Genomic DNA, 8,444 nt, shown 5'->3' with positions numbered 1-8,444 from the left:
GAGCCATGTGTAAAACTGCTCACCTGCTCACCCTTCAATACCTGCTTTGGCTAAATGTATGGGATGCGGAGTAAAAGAGAAATGCTGCTAACCCCTTTCCAAGAGAGGATAATGCATCTAGAGCAGCCATAAAACCAGTGAGAATGGGCATGGGCAGAAGGCTGTGGATGTTGATGGGAAAGGAAAGGTGAGGGACTGCCCATGGTACAACCAAAAGCTTGATAAATGGAACAAGGTTGAGATCAGTGTGGAAGCAAAGCTTCCTGGTTAGGACAGTCTATCTGAAAGTATCTATGCAATGAAGCTAGAAAGGAAATGACAGAGCTTACATTATCCTGGGAGAGATAAACAGCAGAGACCGTGGAGCTTCTGAAAGGGAAGTATTTTAGCTGTGGCAGGGTGGCTTGGACTCTATTTATTTCAGAATTTTTTAATTGAACTTTATCATTTCAGAATTCTAGTTAAGACATAACCTGCAGCCCTGGCCCATTGGGAAAATTATTGGTTTATTTGTCTCCTTCACTCACTGAACAGAAGCTCGTCTGTGATGTTCACCATTTGCTAAATAACATTATTTACTGTCTGTCTTCGGTATGCGCCGGTCTGTTTTTATATTTCCTTGTTGATTGTTGATTGATTGATTGATTGATTGCTGCAGTTGCAGTATTAGGGGCTAGAACAGGGCTTAGCACAGTTTAGGTAGAGCACATTTCCTGCTTTGACTGCGGCCCATCTTCAGTTCATCCTAGTGTCTAATACCTTGACAGTGGAATGTCACTTGACACGGTGGTGAGATTAGTGAGCCCAACTTCACAGGAATTCAGTGCGATATATTGGAATTTGTGAAATTTTGTCTGTCTTAACTCTGGAACGTTGAACCTGTGTACCACTAAAGGGACCATGGCAATCAGTCACATTAGATAAAAACCCTAGATTCTCCAGGCTAATGAGAATATCTAAATGGGCCACAGATGTTTCAGCCTCCTGAACTTCTCTTCCTGGGCATTCGCTTCTGAGTATTTAAATCCTGATTTCACCCCTGGGTCGATTGTATACATTCCTCACCATCAAACAGCTTAACTTGGACAAAGTAAGAGTTTATCTCTTCGTCAAGAGATCACACTTCATGGGGAGGCCTTCTTTGTAGGCCTTCCTAAATCTCCTGAAGGCCTTCGCTCCAGCCTAGTCTCTTAGCCTCATGGAGACTCCATCATGTTCATGCAACATTAGAGGCCCTTGTGAGGAGGAAGTGCATCGGACCCTCCACCTTGTGCAGTGGTGGCTGGAACATGCCCAGCCTCCCTGAGCAGCGTGCTGGTGCTCATTTTAACTGCAGACTTACAACCAGCAAACTACCATATCCATAAAAGCAGGCCAAACACATCGTTTAAGAAAGAACGATGACAGGAAGAATAAAGTTTATACATGAGCTACAAGCTTAATTTTATCAATATCTTTAATTTACTCTGTATGTCATATGCATACGTCTCGCGAGTAAAACGAAGCAATCTGAAGGGTTACTACTCTCTACCACATCAGTCCAGGTTAGATTGATTGTGGCAGGGTCCAAGGTCATCTCTTCCTTTCTTCTTTCTTTCCTTCCTTCTTCCTTCCTTCCTTCCTTCCTTCCTTCTTCCTTCCTTCCTCCTTCCTTCTTTGTTATATTTTCTTGTGAATCTTATCTGTGTTTGGCTGGAAGCTAAGAATTTTGAACTCTCAACGGTCATCCACCAGTTAAATAAATAAAAACCCTCTCACAAGGTGTCATCCTCGTTCCTCATCCTAAAGTAATTCGCGTTAATGCATTTAGTACACTATTATAAAACATGTGAATTTGGGTGATACTAACAATGGTTCTTGATCAGGCTTTTAAAAAGTTTTGAATCTTACACTCTCTCAGGTGGTACCAGAATCTTTACGCTACCCCTATAATTCTATATATTTATTATCCTTGGGAGTTTTTTTTCAATAGAGGCTGATTTCTGAGACTTTCGTCTATATAATGTATTAGGTGCTTGGCTCTGATAACCTGTTAATTAATTCTTAATGCACCGTTTTGTGGGCGCCATGTGTTTTGATTCATAAGTTAAGTCATGAGCTGTGCATTTGCAAGTTTAGGAAAGTTTCCATCTGCCTGCCGACATACTTATAGACTAATGTGTGCATGGTGCCGGAACAGAGTCAGTCAGGTCCATTCAGCGACTCAGATAGGGTCCTTTGAAAGAGATTTCTCTTCGATTTGTATTGAAATCGAAGCGGTTAATGTTACTAAAGAAGGTACCATTATACTAGGTTTTTTTTTTTTTTTCATCTTTATTAGCTTGGGTGTTTCTTATTTGCTTTTCGATTGTTATTCCCTTTCCCGGTTTTCCCAGGCCAGCATCCACCCTATTATGCTAGTATCATCCTTAAATACCTTATTGGTGCTTCAAAATTAGCATATTGAACGCCTGAGGTCAAAAGATTGGGCTCGAAATCGCTCCCTTACAATTTAATATAGTACGAGACCCTGAGGTGCTTACATAGGTTTCTGAAATTCGCTTTTCTTCATTTGTAAAGATGAGGGGTGACAAGAACTCAGGGAATCTAACAGTTTTCAAACTTGGATGTGTGTTGTAAAGGTTAACAGCTCCTAGACCTGTTTGCTGTGAGTTAAGGAGTCTGATGCTAAGGTAGGCAGAAGAGCCCACCTAATAGCAGGCTGAATCTGGCTGCTCATGGTATCTTTGCTTAAACTACAAAGAGTTACAGTTTGTACCATTGACAATGATCCACAGACTAGTTAGTATTACTTGGTATTTGAGTAAGTGTGTTGGTCGTTTGACTATCTAATGAGGCGGTAGTTTGATCATATAGCAAGTTGGTTAGGTATCTATGAATACATTTATTCCCTCTAAAGCTTCTGACATTAAAGAGGCTTAGATAATAGGCAAATGTCTAGATACAGCCCTAGAGATGGGGATGTCTGCCATCACTGAGGCAGGCGGGCCTGGAGCTATGTAAGAAAGGTAGCTAAACGCTGACACGTAGGAGCAGCAAAGCCAGCAAGCGGTGTTTCTTTGTGGTATCTGCTTCAGCTTCTGCCTTGACTTTTCCTTAATGATGTACTGTGGTCAGGAAGGTAAGGCAAAGAAACTCTTCCCCAGGTTGCTTTTGGTCATGGTGGTTATCACAGCAACAGAAATCAAACTAGGATGGCACATATGCACAGTAGAAGATGCTATGCAGTCCATAGTGAAAGGGATGGAAACTTTGATTTTGACACTAACATTCAAGAACCCTGAGTGGACATTCTATCAAATGAAATAATCTAGGCACAGGAAAACAAGAACTCTATGAACCTGCCCATATGTGGAAACTAAATTGGTTGACTTCATACATGTTAAGAGTAGGAAAGACGTTCTTAGATACTACGTATAGAGCAGAGGAAAGGGGAGTAAGGAGAGCTTGGTTAAAAGATGACAAGTTGCAATTTTGATGCATTTGTCAATTCTGGGTCTTGAGACATAAGCCATTTGCTGTTCAAGGAATTTTCTCCTGTCGCCATGTGTTCAAGGCTGTCTCCAGTTTCTTCTATTAGTTTCAGGGGATCCATCCCATATGCAGCCACCATATTCAGAAACTATTGCTGATGCCAAGAAGTGCATGCTGACAGGAGCCTGATATAGTTGCCTCCTGAGAGACTCTGCCGGAGCATGACAAATACTGAGGCAGATGCTCACAGCCAACCATTGAGCTGAGAACAGGGTCCCCAATGGAGGAGCTAGAGAAAGGATTGAAGGAACTGAAGGGATTTGCAACACCATAAGAACAACAATACCAACCAACCAGAGCTCCCAGGGACAAAATCACCAACCAAAGAGTACACATGGAGGAACTCATGGCTCCAGCCGCATATGTAGCAGAGGATGGCATTGTCTGGCATCAACAGGAAGAGAGGCCCTTGTTCCTGTGAAGGCTTGATTCCCCAGTGTGGGGAAAGCCAGGGTGAGGTGGGGGAGTGGGTGGGAGGAAATGGGAGTACCTTTATAGAAGCAGCAGGAAGGGGGAAAGAAAGGGGGATGGGAGGAGGAAGGGGATAACATTTGAAATGTAAATACATAAAATATCCAATAAAAATAAAAAAGTAGCATGTTATAGAATATATAAGAATATTAAGTTCTGGTGTTCTATGATGCACTAGGGTGAATATAGTTAGCAACCATACTTAATAGATTTCAAAATACCTAGGGGAAAATTTTGAGGGCATCCCTGTTAGAAATGATGCACATTTAAAGTGACATATATGCTAATTACCCTAATTTGACCATTAGTCAGTATATACACGAATCAATATTTGCATAAATACTTTTGCTTATATTTTTGTGTACCAGTAAAAAATAAATACATATTAAAAGTGGACAAAGATTTTGCACAGAGTATCCAAATACTAATTAATTTTCTGGAGAACAGTCTTCAGGCAGAGGTTGCCATCGATTCTCAAGATCTCTTTTACAGATCCCCAAGTTTATGAGGTTTATACTATTAAAAGAATTGGTAAGACAGACTTTGGAGACATAATGATGTTAATAATATAGAGGAAACATGATACTTGAGAAGACGGGGACACAACGCTTTCTCCATATTTTTCAAACTATAATGATTATGAGAATTAGCGTCTATTGACTTCATATAGTGCCTTCCACCGGACTCCAATGTTCTTCACCTCTACTTTGTCTGTGTGACTTGCTGTCTATCTCTTTCTTTCTTTCTTTCTTTTTTTCTTTCTTTCTTCCTTCCTTCCTTCCTTCCTTCTTTTCTTCCTTCCTTCTTTTCTTTCTTCCTTTCTTTCTTTCTTTCTTTCTCTCTTTCTTTCTTTTTCTTTCTTTCTTTCTTTCTTTCTCAAAATAGGGTTTATCCGGGTAGTCCTGGCTGTCCAGGAACTTTTTCTGGAGAACACAATGGTCTTGAACTCAGAGATCCACGTACCTCTGCCTCCTGAGTGCTGGGATTAAAGGCGTGTGCTACCTCTACCTGCTCTGTGGTGTCATTTTAATCTCCCACAAGTCCTCTGAACAGTATTTCTGCCAATCTGGTTCATTCCTTGTACTCTTCTTCCACCATGCTTCTTTTAGAAGTCCTTATGAGCCATCATCTTCATCAGAACACTTGGCAAAAGACCTTCACTGAAATAAGAGTGCTAAGGTGGTTGGAGCCTGAGATTCCAACCACTTCTACCATCTGAAGGTCATTCTGCCTCAATTGCACCCAGTCTCTAGTTCTTGGGTGCAATTAGAGTAGAAGTGCTAGAGTGTATAGTAGGTGTAAGTTTAACCAAAGGGGAAGACTCCATGTTTGCCCAGGCATCTTCATCTTAATTTGCTGTAAAGAATGAATTAGGCATAAGCGAAAACTGAAAAGAGCTGCAGTGTCCGGGGGGCTTGGGCTTAAAAATATTAGAGATCTAGATTTTATCAGATCCATAATAAACTAAAAATTAAAAAAAAAAGCCCTCATGATATAAAACAGCAGCTCCTGTTGCAGCTTCTGCAAGGGTCACCTTCTTCAGAAGGTGCTTCCGTTCAGTTCGCCTCGTTCTTAGAAGCCTCAGCAAAATTCTCCACCAGATCTGGAACTTTATGGTCGTCATCCTCTCCAGTAGCAACTGGTGCCTTTCCACCCACAGATTGGGCAGAGTTTCAGCCGGTCTCCTCAGACTGGTCAGACGGTCTGCACCAAGCTGGTTGAGGACGCCGGGAAGCATTTCTGTCAGCGGCTTTGTCTCGGCGTGGCCTGTCTTGGCGAAGGTGTTTGCTGCCAGAGACGCCTGAACTATAGGGTTGTTAAAATGGATCACTGTTCCTTGCTTTGTAAACCACCTCTTCAATAGCAGAGACATTGTTTAGCCCTAACTTCTTTTAGGAGAACCGAAGTGTTTTTATCGTCTGCTGTGGCTGTTCTGGGAACCACCTTTCTACGAGCACTTCCTTTCCCACCAATACGCACTTGTGCCTGCAGTTTGGCGAGTTTTCCTGGTTCCTGATCGTTTCTTTCATCTTGTGTGGTGGAAATGAGGCCGCAATGTGGAACTAAGGTTCATCATCTGGGAGGTCTCAGGCAGACATCAGGATGAGTACCTGGCTGTCAGGATGCAAGATGGCAGCTAAAGGCGGAAGTACAGTGTTGGTGTGTAAAACAATATATACATTGGCTGCTTATCAAATCCCTTCAAACCTGTGTTCTTAAATTTGGACCTGATTATTCCTTCAATAGCAGATTGCTGGTTGTTTTGGAGACAAAGTCGTATTATCCTCTTCTGACCTGAATCTTTTAAATATCCACCAAAAGTCTATTAGAGGGTCCTCAGCTTGGTGCCGTTAGGATGGCGACATCATTCAAAGTAGGAGAGTTTCTCTTTGTCAAGCAGCATGGTGCTTTGAATGGAATAGCTGTCCCTCCATTTTGTTCCCTCTTCTTTTTCTGTCCACCTCACAACAGTGACATGAGCAGTTTGGTCCTGCCATATGCTTTCTCCACAATGTGTCCCAGCAGGTCCAAAGAAATAGAGCAAACCCATAGGACCAAAACCTGTGTGCCAAGAGGAACCTTTGTGTTATAAAGTTGACTGTTTTCGGTCATCTGTTAGAGTTATGAGAAGTTGATGACCATATCCTCGAATCATTCATAATTCCTTTAACATGGAGTAGAAAACCATGCATGCTTTCTGAGCAAGTACTTGGCAACAGTGTGCTTCTAGACAGCCTTCCAAATGCAGTTATTGAAACAGTGGCCCCAGATGCCTTAAAGTAGTTGTTTTGTTTTTGCTCTTCACCCTTTCACTCCTCCCACCCTTTGGCGTAGGGCCAAGTCTATAGTAGGCTGAATTCCTGCAGAAATGACTTGAACTCATGCAAAGCTCAAAATGGAGTTTTTTAACTGCCTTCCAATTTTTTTTTCTGCCAGAAATAAGCCCCCTCCCCTAACATTTTAGCCAAAGATAAAAAGTCCCGTGTCTCAGCCAGTTGCTGCACCTACCCTTCTGTGCCTGGCTTTGCTGAAGTTGTTAGTTTTCCTTAGAAAAACTTTCACCAAGAAACTACCTAATGGGGGCCAGCTGCAGCTCCAGGTTTTATGAACACTTTGATAGAAACCACATTAAATAGCAACACTGGTTCACACATCAATTTCTTCGTGTTAAATCCAAGTTTGGGCATGTGAGGAGTTCCCTGTGATGTTTTACTTTTCATGGCCATCCTTTCTTATGTAGCTCAACTGCCTTGGCAGACCTGGTGAACTCGGTCTCAGAGAAATGCAAGTAACACGCCAGAAAGAAACTCAAACTGGTCACAAAGAAAGCTATTTTAACAATTTTAGGCTCGAGCAAACAGGTAAAGGGTCAAAGGATTACTGAAAAATCTCAAACAATTCCCTAGTGTTTGTGGCAGTCTCAAACTGTTTCTTCTGTGCTCTTCCATGTTGGCCTGTGTGGCCCTTGCCTTTGGCATTCTCTCCCCCACTGTTACCTCTTTGTTTCCTTTATGATGAAATCTCACAACACTTGTTAGCTCCAGATATCTCTTCCCTCTTACCTCTGTGTGCCTTTTAATTAAGAACGTGATCCCTTAACCACGTAAATCCACATAGAACTTTACATTGGTGTTGGCTCCTCATTGCTTCAGTAGCTTCCAAGAATGGGCGTACCCTGTGGCTGTTGATCTGTGATAATGGATCCTTTTAGGTAAAACTACACATATCTGGATTTGTCCTTTTTTTTACTATTAGAATTTGTATTTTCTTTGTTTCCATCTCCATATTGAAGAAAAATAATCCTGACAAGGCATTGATGAGGTGAAATAGGGCTGTGCTTGGGTAACACTTCTTTACATAGTGGGTGCTGATAATGACAACTATTGTATTACTATCTTTTAAAATGGTTACGTTTTTCTTTACTTGAATTAATGCTTATTCTCTCTCTCTCTCTCTCTCTCTCTCTCTCTCTCATTTACTCTCTCTGACGCATTACCCCGTCCCTGACACAAAGTAAACAGGTGATCAGAGGAGTTACGGGAAGCTAATTCTCTCTTTTCATTGTAGGTTCGCCGAATCGACTCAGGTCCTTAGGCTGCATGGGCACCTTCTACTAAACCATATTATTTGGTGCGTCTGAGAGGGATGATTGCTGAGGAAGATTGTCCAGTCAGTGCTTTTCCAATGTAGGTAATTTTGGCTTTAGCAAAGTTAAAATGATAAAAAGATGATATGAAGTTGAAAAAGAAGGGCCGTGTTCCTGTGACCAGTTGGAAAACTGAGAAGAGGGATACTGTCTAAATATATTATATGCATGTACCAAATAATTAGCAAATAATAAAAATAATGTGGCAGAGTCTGGGACAACTTAGTATGTAAATTGTCTCTTTGTAAATGTCGTACGATAACGTCATATACATAAAACAATACCGTAACTA

General features: G+C 41.5%; 1 pseudogene; it reads right to left on the bottom strand.

The window, feature by feature from the left end:
• Positions 1 to 5,561: 5,561 nt before the first annotated feature.
• Positions 5,562 to 6,035, bottom strand: LOC116889274 (annotated as a pseudogene).
• Between the last annotated feature and the right edge of the window lie 2,409 nt (positions 6,036 to 8,444).

Source organism: Rattus rattus, chromosome X (assembly GCF_011064425.1).
Source record: "Rattus rattus isolate New Zealand chromosome X, Rrattus_CSIRO_v1, whole genome shotgun sequence".
NCBI lineage: Eukaryota > Metazoa > Chordata > Mammalia > Rodentia > Muridae > Rattus > Rattus rattus.
The sequence above is the reverse complement of the archived record's forward strand: the minus strand, read 5'-3'. Positions and strand labels throughout refer to the sequence as shown.